Genomic DNA, 16794 nt, shown 5'->3' with positions numbered 1-16794 from the left:
GAGCTTGGGCGATTAACACAGACTTACCCGATTCGGACCCTATCGATTTAGATTTGTGAGATGGAAACTGACCACCGCCTAGAGCCGGAAAGCAGAACATCTTATGGAAGCACAATCGATATTTATGGGAGGGATGTTCGGATTTGCGAGTTGGTAAAAGATGGAATCGATCATCAGAGGAAATTCAGATACGTCTTTTGGAATCTGAGAAGGGTATAAAATGACGGTACAGACCAGTTTTCAGACAGTCGCGCCGAGGATTTGAAAAGTTGTTACGTGGCAGTACTACGTCTATTGGTAAAATTCTAGTGAAATAATCTAAGTGTTAAATTCTGAACAAGTCCCTGGACTTAGAAAGTTTTGTAAAAAGTCTTAAATTCAGTTTCTAAATTCCTTTGAAAACCCCACCAGTGAAGTTTTGTTAAATCAGTTTAATTTGGTTAAACAGTGAAAATAAATATAATTTAAACTCAGTGCTTAAAAGTGTTAAGTGAAGTGCAGAAAGTGATTACGGAATTAAGAATTTAATTAAAATTTAAAAATAATTATTTCATTCAAAGTGAAAACATTCAAATTAAATTTAAGAGTTTATTATCGTTAAATTAAAGTGGATGTGCTCGTGAATTGATATTTAAAAATAGATTATAATTTTGTTTAAAATTATTAATAGTAAATACTTCATCTTAGGTTAAAAGAAACACAAAAACAAAAAAAGGATTCGATAATAATAAACGTTTAAACCTTTGTTCTAAAATTAATAGTAAGAGAAAAAATTTAATTTATTAAGAGTCGAGTTAATTAAAAGTTTGCACAATTCGGAATAAATTTTCTTATCAATTTATATAAAAAGAAATTTAGAATTAATAAATTGTTCAATTAAAATCCATCGTGCGTATAGCGACAGTGTTAAAAGTGTTTGTCGTTTTAACCGGAATTTTAATCATCAGTCTATCATTTCGAAAAAGAATTTGAAACAGCTATCATTCAAAAGCCTAAACTAGAAAGGTGTTATTAAATCAACGGGTTTTCTGGATTAGGATTTCGTTCGGAAGAAAAATTAAATATCAGCTAATTTATATGATTCAAGCGAGAATAAAATATTATATAGGAATAAATAGTCGAAAAGATTTATTTTGAAATTAGTTGAAAAATACAATTAATTAGGTAGTTTTTCTTCATCAAGGTTGTTGTGTACACCCAACCGGAAATACCTTGATTGGGGTGAGTTTTCCTTTTATAAATAATTTTCAGGTCCCAGGAGACACAGAAGGGCTGTGAAGTGGAAGTATGCCAATTGAATATTAAAGTAAAAACAACAAAAAGGAATTTCACATTGATATATATATATATATATATATATATTGTGTATTTATCTATATAAAAGTAAAGTAAAATATTGTATATAAAGAATATATATGAGTAATGTAATTATATATATGTATTTTATTTATTAATCGAAGCATCGAAATGGTAGCGATTTTTAATACCTACCCGAGGACATATCTATATTATTGAAAAAGAAAATATGTTTATTGTTATTAAGTTTAATTTGTAGAACTCCATTTTATTTTTTTATTTTTTATATATACAATAATATTATTATTGGGTTTATAAAAACAGTTTATTTTTAAACAAGTTCTGCTGTGTAATTATTATTACGCGTGACAGCTGTTTCGCCCTCTGAAGGCATTATCAAACTGTGGGTAGCCCACTTACAGACGATAAATTTATATTATTTCTAGGTAGGTATTTTAATTTCATTTACTGATTTCTTAATTGATTTCTAAGTCAAAAATTATTAATGGTTATTACCCCAGCAAAGTTTCCCCAATTAGTGTAATGTTTAAATTTGACTGAATGTCTTTATGTTAGTTATTCCCAAACGATGACTCATAGGGTTATTTTAATAGCATAATTAAGTACTTCATAGTGCACTCATATTTGCATTAGGTTTGAAGATATCTAGTAGGGGTGAACGAATTATATTTGTTTGTTCATTAATTAGAATAGCTTTTGGATTATTAGAGTTTTTGTTAATTTCTAACTGCTCTAAAAGATTCAGTTTACGGCCTTTATTTTGTATGTGTAACGGAGTTGGTTTATTATTATCATTAAGTGAGTGATTTTCATCTAGGAGATGTTTGGCAAATTGAGATTGTATTTTATTATTATTTTTAAAAGATCTTATATGTTCTTTAAACCTAGTGTTAAAGGACCGGCCCGTTTGTCCAACATAAACAGCGTTGCATTCGTCACACTGGAGTTTATAAATGCCACTATTTTGTAATTTGAGTACCTTACTTTTTGAGTTTTTAAGAGATGATCCTAAGTTGTTATTTGTGCGGAAGGCAATATCTAAACCACACTTTTTGAGGACTTTGGCAATTTTATTAGATGTCTGTCCGATGAATTCTAAACACCCGAATTTATTATTCGTCTTATTATTAGTCGTTGGGTAAATTAATTTAAGGTTATTTTTGTGTTTGTTATTATTAATTATTTTTTCAATGTCTCTACCCTTGAAGCCATTATTTTTAGCAATAGTTAGGATTGTATTTTTTTCCTTCTCGTATGCTTTCTTGTCAAGTGGGATATTAGTAAGCCTATGTACCATTGAGTGGTAGGCAGATAATTTATGTGACCATGGGTGTAAAGATTTATAATTAATGGTCGTATCTGTAAACGTAGGCTTACGGAAAATTTCAAACGTATGTTTATTATTTTCTCTACCGATAGTTAGGTCTAAAAAATTAATTTTATTATTACACTCTCTTTCAACCGTAAAGCAGATTTTACGGTTGATGGAGTTAGCAAATGTGACAAAAAGATCTAATTGTCTGTTGGTACCTTTCCAACAGACCAAAATGTCGTCAACATAACGAACATAGTATATTATGTGTTTGCTAAAGATTGAATTTAAAATTTGTTTTTCAATGTAATCCATGAATATTTCTGCAAGAAGTGGACTGAGGGGCGATCCCATTGGTAATCCGTCGTTTTGTTGATAGAATTTATCATTAAACTCAAAGTAGTTAGTTTCAACACAAATTTTAAATAGATCGAATAAGTCTTTTTTAGTAACTGGGTTTATATTAGATTCGTCTAAAATATCTTCAATGATTTTAAGGCATTCTTGAATAGGGATATTGCTAAAGAGACTGACCACGTCTAAAGATATGAACTGGCAATTGTGCGGTAGATTAATGTTTTTTATTTTATTTACAAGTTCGAGAGAATTTTTAACGCTATGTTTTGGGTAGAATTTAGTATGTTGTTTGAAAAGAAAGTTAAGTTTTTTGGCGAGTATTGTCGTTGGGGCGTTTATAAAAGAAACCACGGGACGTATGGGGATATTATCCTTGTGAATTTTAGGTTGTCCGTATAATGCAGGAGCCCTTGGATTCATCACCATTGCACTTCTTCTAGCGAATTTATTTGGGAATATTGATTGGCAATTATTTATTAGGTTGCGCACGTTTACTGAAATTTTGTCCGTTGGGTCCTTTTTTAAGATTTCAAAGTCTTCTGGTTTTAGGAATGCTTCTACTTTATTTAAGTAATCAATTTTGTTTAATATAACGACGGAATTTCCCTTATCCGCTTTAGTAATTGTGAGGTCGCTATTTTTAATTTTGGCTTTAATATCATTTAAAATTTCCGTTTCTTTTATATTGAATTTATTTTTATTTTTACTGGTTGATTTCAAAGTTTTTCTCAATATATCCGCCGTTATTTGTTTAGGTAAGCCGTTATTTTTTATTTTAGACAGAGAAATTTCTGTGTCGATTGCCAAACATTCAATTTGTTTTTTAGTGATATCTGAATTTATTTTATATTTGAAGCCTTTATCTAGTAAATTTATTTCATCTTCTTCAAAAGTTTCACCTGATAGGTTAATAGTTTTTATATAAAACTCCGTGTTTGTATTACTTTGATATTCATTGACTTTTACATTTTTATTTTTAGATTCGACAAGTTTTTTAAGTTTATTTTCCTGAGTTTTGAATTTATCAGATATAATTCCGCCGATGTGTTCACGAGTATCGTAATCCAGGGTATCAAATTCCCATGGATGCAGTTTAAAAGTTAATTCCGAATGCAATACCTTGATGTAGTGAAGTATTGTGTCCCTTTTCCGACAACATTCCTTAGTCTCCTCCTTCAACCATATCCTCTGCGCTCGATGCACAGTTTTTATGGCTGCCGAGGATTTGCTTTTGGTAGAAATATGCACGTACTTGGGGATCACGTTTAACTTCAAACACTCTTGGTTAAACCAAAGGTTTTGCACTATTTTCCGATGTTTTAATTTTAATCGCCAAAAAACTTAACTTTCTTTTCAAACAACATACTAAATTCTACCCAAAACATAGCGTTAAAAATTCTCTCGAACTTGTAAATAAAATAAAAAACATTAATCTACCGCACAATTGCCAGTTCATATCTTTAGACGTGGTCAGTCTCTTTAGCAATATCCCTATTCAAGAATGCCTTAAAATCATTGAAGATATTTTAGACGAATCTAATATAAACCCAGTTACTAAAAAAGACTTATTCGATCTATTTAAAATTTGTGTTGAAACTAACTACTTTGAGTTTAATGATAAATTCTATCAACAAAACGACGGATTACCAATGGGATCGCCCCTCAGTCCACTTCTTGCAGAAATATTCATGGATTACATTGAAAAACAAATTTTAAATTCAATCTTTAGCAAACACATAATATACTATGTTCGTTATGTTGACGACATTTTGGTCTGTTGGAAAGGTACCAACAGACAATTAGATCTTTTTGTCACATTTGCTAACTCCATCAACCGTAAAATCTGCTTTACGGTTGAAAGAGAGTGTAATAATAAAATTAATTTTTTAGACCTAACTATCGGTAGAGAAAATAATAAACATACGTTTGAAATTTTCCGTAAGCCTACGTTTACAGATACGACCATTAATTATAAATCTTTACACCCATGGTCACATAAATTATCTGCCTACCACTCAATGGTACATAGGCTTACTAATATCCCACTTGACAAGAAAGCATACGAGAAGGAAAAAAATACAATCCTAACTATTGCTAAAAATAATGGCTTCAAGGGTAGAGACATTGAAAAAATAATTAATAATAACAAACACAAAAATAACCTTAAATTAATTTACCCAACGACTAATAATAAGACGAATAATAAATTCGGGTGTTTAGAATTCATCGGACAGACATCTAATAAAATTGCCAAAGTCCTCAAAAAGTGTGGTTTAGATATTGCCTTCCGCACAAATAACAACTTAGGATCATCTCTTAAAAACTCAAAAAGTAAGGTACTCAAATTACAAAATAGTGGCATTTATAAACTCCAGTGTGACGAATGCAACGCTGTTTATGTTGGACAAACGGGCCGGTCCTTTAACACTAGGTTTAAAGAACATATAAGATCTTTTAAAAATAATAATAAAATACAATCTCAATTTGCCAAACATCTCCTAGATGAAAATCACTCACTTAATGATAATAATAAACCAACTCCGTTACACATACAAAATAAAGGCCGTAAACTGAATCTTTTAGAGCAGTTAGAAATTAACAAAAACTCTAATAATCCAAAAGCTATTCTAATTAATGAACAAACAAATATAATTCGTTCACCCCTACTAGATATCTTCAAACCTAATGCAAATATGAGTGCACTATGAAGTACTTAATTATGCTATTAAAATAACCCTATGAGTCATCGTTTGGGAATAACTAACATAAAGACATTCAGTCAAATTTAAACATTACACTAATTGGGGAAACTTTGCTGGGGTAATAACCATTAATAATTTTTGACTTAGAAATCAATTAAGAAATCAGTAAATGAAATTAAAATACCTACCTAGAAATAATATAAATTTATCGTCTGTAAGTGGGCTACCCACAGTTTGATAATGCCTTCAGAGGGCGAAACAGCTGTCACGCGTAATAATAATTACACAGCAGAACTTGTTTAAAAATAAACTGTTTTTATAAACCCAATAATAATATTATTGTATATATTAAAAAAAAAAAAAAAAAAAAAAAAAAAAAAAAAAAAAAAAAAAAAAGAAAATATGTATTTATTAATATTCCAGACTATGTAGAATCATATATTTTATATTTATTTATTAATATATGTACTCTTATTTAACATATTTTGACAATAGAGATATGTGTACTTAAATATATATTTATATTTATTCTTCATTTAACCTAGTAAATTTACTAAATTCGGAAAATGAAAAATAGTTTAACTTCAATAAAGGAATTAAAAATATTTAAATTATCTATGCACAGTAAACGGTATCATAACTGAATCACAAGGAGAGCGCGAGATATTTTAAAATAAACAATCTCACATCTGGGTTAGTGGGTCAGATGAGATGTTTACCCTGTTCAATTTGTTGATAAAACAAGGGATCACTGGAGAATTGGGTCAACCGCATAGTTTGAAAACGACCTTGGCCATAATTAGTTAGTCACAAAGGATTTTATTAATTACCCGAAACAGCTGGAAGATGCGTGTTCTCAAATACTTATCAATCACAAACGACAATTGAAAAATCACGGGTTAGCCAGATTTATATCAAAAAATTACATGAAACATTTAAATACCATTGATTAGATAATCGCACAGTTTTTATTAGTTACTTGAAACAGCTGGAAGATGCGTGCTTACAAATACCTATCAATCACAATCGACAATTGAAAAATCACGGGTTAGTAAGGATTATATCGAATAATTATACGAAACATTTGAATATTATTGATTGGGTGCTCATACAGAACCCCATCAGTTGCCTGAGACATTTGAGAGTCGAGTACTCTCTAATGTGGCAACCAACTACTTGAAACAATTGGAAAATCACGGGATAGGATGAACAAAAATTAATGTTGAACCCTGGAGGAAAAATTTAAAACAAATACAGTTCATCAATAGGAGGCAGTGGTCGCTCCTATAACAAGACCATTAACCAAATCAAATAGAGATGGCGATTCTCTTAAATAAAAACGTCAAAATCAAACAAACAAAAGCCTGGAGTTCGATAGCTCTCCAAAACAAACTATCAAATAAGATCTTATTCTACTAGTATTTATTAGTATAACCTTATTCTTACGTATATATTCGGTTACCAATCCTAGAGTTTCGCAGAACTCTTCGTGCGAGATCCGAGCTCGGAATGCGAGGTAGATAGCCTCGTATTGCGAGTTATAAACCTTTCCCAAACTGTATGTATACATATATTTATTCGTATGTACTGTTTACTGGAGAATGCGGACCTGCATACAGCTTGCATTTTAGGTCTTATAGACCACTCTCGCATTTTCTTTTAAACGTGGAATGAGGATTCACGACCCGTAAGTCCACACCAACCGTGAGTATATGATTGTATATAGGACGAAACCGGTTCGCCCTAAGTAAATTGTAGTCCAAGGAGGAGTCGGAATTTGGGGGTATCGGGACTCGAGGGGAGACTTGAAGGCAGTACATGATGACGTGGAAGGCTTTTTGGGACGCGATAACTTAGGTATCAATCAAAGAGCCGTGTCAAAGGATTGTGCAAATTTCTTGTTGACTCACGATCATCTCGTTTACTTGCAGGAGGATTTGGAGCCAAATTATGCCAGCAAATGGGCTATTCCGAGTTCGTCAAATATGCAATTAACTAATTACATTAACCTACTAAATCAATCTTTACATGTACCTTATAGCAGCAGAATCATAAAGGAGTGGCGCCAAACTGACACAAGAGTTTACCAAAATCAAATTTACTAACAATTAACCATTTGAGTTATATCAAATTACCTGTCCAAATAAACATGTATAATATCTTTTATCAGCGTTTAACTACGATTTTGTTAGGGTGCAGGGAATCAGAATAATTACATTAGGAAAGTTAGCTCATTCAGGGAAGTCATTTAAGTCTAGGTTTGCAATGGAAAGACCAATTAAATTGTGAAACTCAACACCTCGATCAGAACCAAGGGGGTTACCACAAAAATGAAGGTAATTAAAATCCTATATCATAAATCAAAAAAATTACACAACGTTTGATGGAATTTAATTACAATATAAATACGGAAATATTTGCGTTCAAGTTCGTAAATAACGTATTAATTAGTTAAGTACATATGTCTATAAAGATATATAGTACAAGAGAGCTTTAAGTAGCTTTCTGTAGATATCAAAGAAAGGGGTCCAATTTTCATGGAGGCTTATGTGTTGTAGGGGAGGAATTTTCCAACCCTGCGAACACATATGCAAAGCCTTAGAAAAAAAAAATTAAATATCGGTCATAGCCAAGAGAGAAGAAAATTTTATATTGTTTTAAACAAATAAAAGAATTGGAGAAAAGGCGAAATATTACAAGGTGTCGGAACTGCCGTGGACTGCATTTTTCTGCGTTTTGCGCGAAAACATACGTGATTGGTTTGTGGTCTGTGTATATCGTGAATGTCCTTGCTTCAACCATATGGCGGAAGTACTTGACCGTTAGATAAATAGCGAGTAGTTCTCGGTCATACGTTCCGTACTTTCTCTCTGCTGGGCTCAGTTTTTTCGAAAAGAATGCTAAGGGCTCCCATTGGCCATTAACTAGCTGTTGCAGTGCTGTCCCGGCGGTGGTATCGGAGGCATCACTTATGATGGCTATTTGGGCATTGCTCTTCGGTGTGCCAGTAGTGTTGCTCGCGCCAAAGTTTCTCGGCATTCTTCGAAAACCTTGATTGTTTCAATTGTCCAGGGCACTGGTGTCTTGTCCTTGGCATTTCATTTTAGAAATTCGTCGAGGGGCGCTTGAGACTCTGCGGCTTTAGGCATGAACCGTCTGTAGAAGTTCAATATACCCAAGAAACGTCTCAGGTCAGGTCGTGTGTATTGTCACATTGCCTCTTCTTTGTCGGGTAGCGATCGCGTACCTTCGCTGGAAACCGATTATTCAAGGAATTTGACACTTGATTCTCCAAAGTTACATTTTGCAGCGTTGACAACTACTCCATAATCCTGTAAGCGGCAGAAAAGGATTTTTAGGTACTGCAGATGTTCTTCTTCCGAAGGAAATGCAATAAGTATGTGGTAAATATAAGCATAGTAGAATTCTAGTCCTTTTAAAACTTCATCGATAAAACGTTGGAATGTTTGTGCGGCGTTCCGAAGTCCGAAAGACAAGTAAGGAAATTCGAAAAGTCAGTTCTCCCCAGGAGCCGGCGCGTCTTCTGTTCCTAAGTTGAACTTAACAGGCGGGTCAATTCAGTCTTCAGCAAGAGATAAGCACCGGTTGCGCGGGCGGTTTGAGTATGATCTCTCGTACCTCGGCAGCGTATCTTGGCTCCAAGGCTCCCAGGATGTAGCCAAATCTGGTCTGGTCTGCGATGATGCCTGATGCTTTAAAACTCCCCTCTGCCATGCAGAACAACAGTCATCTGGGCAGAACGGCGGGATCCTCACCGCCACTTTGTTTATTTTGTCAGCCGCGTTTGCACCTTGTTTGGGCTACTGCATATTTTCTATTTTCGGTTTATTTTGTTGATGATGAAGGCGATGTTACGTGTGTTCGTCGGAGTCACCACTGTAGTAATGTTCGGTATTCTTTTTATTAATAAATAACTACGAAATTTGGCTGAAGCGGTTTTTAATAATACATCCGAAAACAATAAATAAACGTAGAAAATACAACAGAATGATTTACGAAAGGAAGGTTCAAGAATGTTCCAAAGCGCGTCACGTAGGCAAACTAATTCGATCTCGATTTCAAGGTTGCTGGTACTGTACTGACCATTTCGTTTACGTTGTCGCTTTTCAAGGTGGAAAATAAAACATTCTCAATCATTTCAGTTGCTGCAGAAACAAATATTAAAAAAAATAAAAGAAAATCCAAGAAGCTTGTTTGGAAACTTCTAAAATAACGTTCGAGTTAAGTAGTGGCGTACCACTACATGTGCATTAACTGTGCCATGCGATCTGATACAGATAATTCTGTGACTTCCTATGTGTAAGAGCTTTTTAATTTATTTGTACCTATATGATCAATTATACTTTAGCTATTTCTTTGTATACGGTAGGTTTGTCAAAAATCAAACGAATATTGTGAGATTTTAATGTGTTTTTGAGTGAATCAGAATTTTTGTTTTTGTAGCTTATATGAATATTAAAGTCTCCGCACAGTATTATATGTTTTTTTGCAAATTTTGTTTAGTAAACGTTTAAGTTGTTCAAAAAAAATATTATTATATGAGTCATTATAGTAAACTGTACAAATTATCATTTTAAGTTTTGGAATTTCAATACCAATACATTCAAATACAAATTCTTTCGTTATTTGCTTAACACATTCTAGTTCTGTAAAAGAAATGTTTTCGCTCAGGTAAATGCAGACACCTCCATGAATATGGCTCTCTCGACAAAAAATTGAACCTAATTTATAACCCTTAAAATTGATAGATGTCGCTTCATCCTTTTGTAACCAGTGTTCGCTAGCACAAAAAATGTCGATATTTTTTTCATACAAAATATTTTCTTATTCTAAGATTTTATTTCGAATGCATTGTACGTTTTGATGCATTATATTGATGGTTTTTTCGGCTCTGGCGGATAATTCTTCATGGTGTGCAGGCGAACTTTGTATGTTAATGTACAAACTCTCTTCGGTATCTAATTGGTTGTCCGAAAATAATTTTATGTTAATGTTTACCATAGAGCAGGTATTTAGTGACATAAAAAATCAATTTTCTTTTTTTCCGCATCAATTTTTCTCATGTGCACTGAACATTCATCATCACTCCAAGCAAAGTGGTCAGTTGGCAGTTGTAATTTTAGTCGATAATTCATTTTCTTGCAGTTAATGCATTGGATGTCGTTTTGACAGTTTTCACTGTCGTCTTCGTATTTTTTAACTCCTGAATCTGACACCATTTAATCATAAACAATGAAGACCGCCCTCTTCTAATGGGATTGAATTGATAAAATTCACAAATACTGACAAACAACCTGTGATGTCTGTATAAATGTGTGTAAGTGCAAGCGAGATGCTATTAAAGGCGATGCATACAAGGATTATACATTTTTTGTTACAAGCAGCTCCCCAATAAATATCAGTACAAGATCAAGTATCATTATTGTGTACCTTCACCCGCTACAATACTCCATACATTACACAACTGTAATGATTTATTTTAGAAAGAATTTAAAAGTGGTTTTTGAAATTTAAGTGGGAAAATAATAATCCAAACATTTCATAATATTATTATTCTTTCATTAGTCGAAATTTCGACCATAAATTTTAATCTGCAATATTTAAAACTAATTAGATTTAAATCCTGAGTCCTTCAAGTTGACATTTAATTTAATCTCAATTTTGTACGGTGTGACTTTTAACGCCGGCCAAAATATTCATGAAAAATACTAGATCAGAATTTTCCCATTTATTGTTTTAATGCGTAAATTTACGGTCGCTTCCTCCCGGCTTTAAATTATCTTACGCGACATAAACTGTCCTCAAATAAAAGTTGAACCATAAAATTATTCATTTGAAGGGTAATGTCTTTCCCCGACAATGATGGTCATAAGGCTTTGTTGCTACTCGGGGAGATGTGAGCCATTTATGAGTGGCGTTATTCTAAGATGGTATTTGTTTATAAACGTACAGTCAAATCGTTTTGAAGAGGACATGTTTGAATGCGATTATTTGTGCGCACTGATAATATAGAAAGTTTCGAAAAAGTTTTTAAAATTAATCTTTGTACTGAAACTTAAATGGCCAAAAGTAATGGTTGAGTGGCGACGTTTATTTTAATTAATTATTTTCTGCAGAAATCATTATTTTCACATAAGCATCATTATTCAAGTACTTGAAAACCTTTAAATTTAGACAGGAATTTTTTACGATGTGGTTGATGCTAAAGTTCACTAACTTCGGGAGATATTTCTGCGTGATGGTAGAAGTAAAAAAATGAAAATATTTAATAATTTAACAAAAAATTTTACTATATAAGAATATTTATTTTTCCGTACAAACAAATCAACTTATTTTACCTCAAAACTGTCTTACGTAAGAATTTCAAAAAAAGTAATTCGTCTTTTTTCTTGTACTGTCACGTAAAATTACTTCCCGATACCTTGAAGATAAATATTTGTATATTTTTTTCATTCGGTACACCTGTATAAAAGCGATGGTTTCTTTAAAATAATTTTCCTATGCCTACATTAAATACATATATAAATAAGCTTTTACAATAATAAACAGTTTTAACGGAATCTAGACAATTTGGATAATATTAGCGTGGAAGTACCGCTTTATTATTATCATCAAGTGTTTAGCCAAAAGAATTTCTTCCAATCCTTTTTTTAGGAATTTATTTATCGCTTCATTTGTTTTTTTAAGTAACTAAATTATTTAAACCTGCTTACAATCATTCAAAATAACAAAAGTGCAATTTAAGTTTGTGTATTTCGATCCTCTGTTGCGAAAATGTTTTTTTCATCCAAATGCACAAATATACCATTGTGTAAAAAACCTCATTAAATTTAACTTGAGATAAATTTCTTTAGCATTACAAATACTAATATAATAAACGTTAGCATTACAAATACTAATACTAATATAATAAACTTTAGCATTACAAATTCTAATACTAATATAAATACATAAATGAAAACAACCACCTTTAAATAGTGGTGAGACTAAACAAAGTTTATCATTTTCATGTGTTTGGTTATTATAATAGCTGGATGATTTGTATAGCGACGTTCTTGTGAAAAATCACCTCAGGGGACACATGATAAGATTTTGAAATACATCAGCGCTCAGCAATCCGGAGTTCTAAATGTTTTCATATAAATGTACGCTCATCTTAAAATATCTAAAATAATCTGTCTTTGTATTTAATGACTTGTTTATAGTAATGAGAGTAATGTTAGAAAAATCCCTTTTTAAGTTTTCAGCGCGGATTTTGACACCGGTACACGTTAACTACTGCTGCCTCCTCGAGTTCCCAGAGTCAACGTTTAGAACTTCAGGAAAAGATAAAAAAAAATCTTTTATAATTATTTTATTTTATTAAATTTTGGTTGTGAATCAGTGACCAAAGTTGATGTGGATACATTTTTCCTCTGCCAAGAACTAATAGCCAAGAAGTTTGAAAAAATTGTTGTACTTGACATAATATCTTCTTTTTGAGATCTGTATGCCAAGTAACTGAACTGTGAACTCACATTAGTCACCTCGCTGCAGGTATTTGAAGAAACCAGTCGGCTAGAATCAAAACTTGGACATGTGAAGGAATCCCAATTTACCCAAATATTTTTCTCGGGAATTCGGGATCCAATCTTGAATGCTTGGGGTCTATCATTTTTTTCTTTTTTAGGACCCAGTTTCACATGCACGGTGGACTATAGGTACATAGTAACGCATTAAATGTTTGCTTCACATTTCAGAGAACCTTTTTCATAACAAAGAAGGCCGCCTTAGCTTTACGACCAATTATTTTTTTATGTTTGCGCTTTGGTCAAGTTCCGCTGTAAACAGACCTCGTTAATTCTAATTTTTTTTTCACATTTTTCAGAGAAAACTGAAGATTTTTTTGCTACATTGCGTTAAAGATTAGATCCCTTTAGCTTGAAATGAAAATACATATTTAACCCTTTGTTAGTAACATAGCTATAAATAAATAAATAAAAGACAGTTTGCTTGAAATTTGAAACGGTAAAAATTCTTAACCATTACCTTGTAAGTGGTGAAATTTTGACAGTTATTTTTTTCTCTGTGAAGCCTAGGTAAATGCCTTTACTTTCAGTTCATAATGTTATTTAAATCATTATCTATCATCTATGGAATTTTGAAATTTTCGTTTAACTGTCAGCAAATAATAAAGCATTTTGATAAAAGTGTCCCAGTGTTGATCCTTAGACAACGCTGGGATATAATGTTGAAATTTTGCTTTGCTAGAAAACTTAACGCTAACTAAAATCTACGAATGAATAAAACAAATTAAAATGACGCGATCGTTAGTTTCGTTGAAAGACCTACTTTCAAATTATGGCGTTTCGTTTAAGATTACGGGTACGATGCTATAAATTAAAAATTGCTGTGCTTCCGTTGCCTTTAATGTTAAAGGTCTTAAATTCTATTTGTTACCTAAAATTTCCAAACACCGAGATACTTTTCAAGTTTTTTTGAATTTTAATCGATGCTTATACACATATAGTGGATAAGAATGTTCAAAATATCAACTTAGACTAGGATTCAATAATAATTAAAATTTGTATTATCATTATGAAATTTGATTTGTAAATTTTACCAGCTAATTTAGTTTCGATTTTGTGTTATTATTGTATTCCTTGCGATCCTCTGTATCCGTGTATGATTTAATAAATGAAAATTTGTTACTAAAACAAATTAAAAAATACAATGTCGCCCTACAGTCGGTACGTGATGAGATTATAAAACTAGGCTTCTACCCTCGACAAGCTAACTAATTTAAAGTGTTTAAATAAAAACCTACAGTTTTAATTACTTTTAACAAATAATGTAACAAATGTTAGTATCACGTGCCTTGCCGAATAATAAATGTGTAATTTAAAAAAGGCAATATCGTCTAGTTTCATAAATTAATTTATTTATTTAAACGCTTTTCATACACGTTAATAAAAAAACCGGAATGTAAGCATATAACAGTTATGACAATATTATCATATAAATATTAATAATATAATAGGAAACTGATACAATTATTATGTAAGGATGATTGCATGTCAGCATACAGGTATTTATTATTTATTTATGTACATAAAACAGGCATGGTGCCCAAAAATTTACATATATGGATGTTTAAATACATAATAATAACCAAATGATAAAAACAAAAATATTAACAAAATGAATAAGCTAAATATGGAGAAGTAAATGACAAATATGAATGGGTAAAAGGTAAATACAAAATATTTTTTTAAATTTTATTTTTTTTTAATAAGAAAGACAAACATTCCCGGGTTACGAATAACCTGACAATATTTAAAAATTTCCTACTACCACCACAGTAAGCTGAAAATGTTGCTTATGTTGTGATGGAGGACTTAGCCAGCCGAGGAATTGAACACACTACGCCTGGGTGGGACCCAAACGCGATGTCAACTCGGCCACCGACCTTGTTCATAAACGATTTGTTATTGTCACACCTGTACTGGTGAGACACTGATTAGGTAGGTACAATATTGCTTCTCTTTAAATAAAGGGCTTCATCACAATATCAGCTTAATATGATTAAAGTAAATACGTTTTTTTGAACAGTTTAAATTGGTCATTAAAAATGTCTATTTCATTATTAGAGCCATGTATTACAATTTCTTAATGTTCGCGGTACAGGGGAAAAATACCCTGTATTTTTGTGGTAGGTTTTAATATAGAAAATGTCTTTCATCCTCCTTGTTGATTTTTTTGATGGTATATTGATGTTAATTTGGGATAAATTTTTGGTGTATCGAATGATGCATGTATAATTTTGTGTAGAAGCAGTACGTCAGAAAGTTTACGTCTGACCGTCAGTGAGTGTAGTTTATAGTGCAAAATTCGGTCATGATATGTTCCAAATTGACCAGATAAATCTTTAAGATAAGCGATTACATGGGTTAGTTTCTTTTGTATGCATTCAATCCTATAATTATGAATCTCATAATAGGGAGACCAAATTGTTGATGCGTATTCGAGAATACTTCGCACAATTGATTTATATAATGTGGTAAAGTTAATTCTGTACTTTTAAAACAATTTGTGATTCTAAGCGTTAATCCTAATACTTGTGATGTTTAAAACTGTATCTACATGTTTATTGAAGCTAAGTGTCGAGTCAAATGTCACGCCTAAGTCTTTGATTGAAGTTGAGTTTAGTAAAGGGATATTGTTAATGTGATATGGTTTGAGAATTTGTTAATGTTCTTTGTGAATGAAATTACGGCATATTTGTTTTCATTACAATATAAATCATTTAGTGTGCACCATTCATGTAGTGATGATAAGTCTTTTTGCAAATCGGTGCAATCTTCTGATAATGTAATTTTTTTCTACAACTTAAGGTCATCGGCAAACAGGAGATATATTTATGTTTTTATTCTTAAAATTATGTCGTTGATAAAGAATAAAAACAGCAAATGTCCAAGATGTGAGCCCTGTGGAATTCCCGACGTTAAAGTAAAAAGATCCGCTGAGTACCTTCCTACAACCACTTGCAGTTTTCTTTCTGTGATGTAACATTCGGACCATTTCAAAGTATTTCCATTTATGCCAAACTTTTCCATCTTATTGATGAGTAATGATTGATTTAACTGGTCAAATGCTTTGCGAAAATCCGTGTAGATGGCATCCACTTGTAAACGTTTTTCGATGCTATCGCGGATGGACGAGGTATGTTTGCTTTAAGGAAGCAATGTCATTAAAATTAAATATATTTACAGAGCATGTTTCATTTTCTATACAATGCAATGTCTGTGATCAAGCATTGTAGGTGAAATTAGTGCGAAAAGCAACAACAAGAAATGTAAAAATAAATAAACATGCTCACCAAGTCAGAGCCAGTTGGAACATTCTTAATGTCTTTAAATGATTTTAAATAAAAACAAAACATCCCAAATTTTTCTTCGCCGTGAAAATAAATAATCATCACTATAATTTTAAGTTAAATCAATTCCCAGTTGAAACTGTTCCTTTTTTTATTTTCATATGTCTTGTTCTGTTTCATGTTTTTTTTAGATTTATTAGTATACCTTCTTCGTCATTAAAATTAATTAA

Source organism: Hesperophylax consimilis, chromosome 4 (assembly GCF_061612785.1).
Source record: "Hesperophylax consimilis isolate HC1 chromosome 4, BYU_Hcon_1.0, whole genome shotgun sequence".
In the NCBI taxonomy this organism is placed as follows: domain Eukaryota; kingdom Metazoa; phylum Arthropoda; class Insecta; order Trichoptera; family Limnephilidae; genus Hesperophylax; species Hesperophylax consimilis.
The sequence above is the reverse complement of the archived record's forward strand: the minus strand, read 5'-3'. Positions refer to the sequence as shown.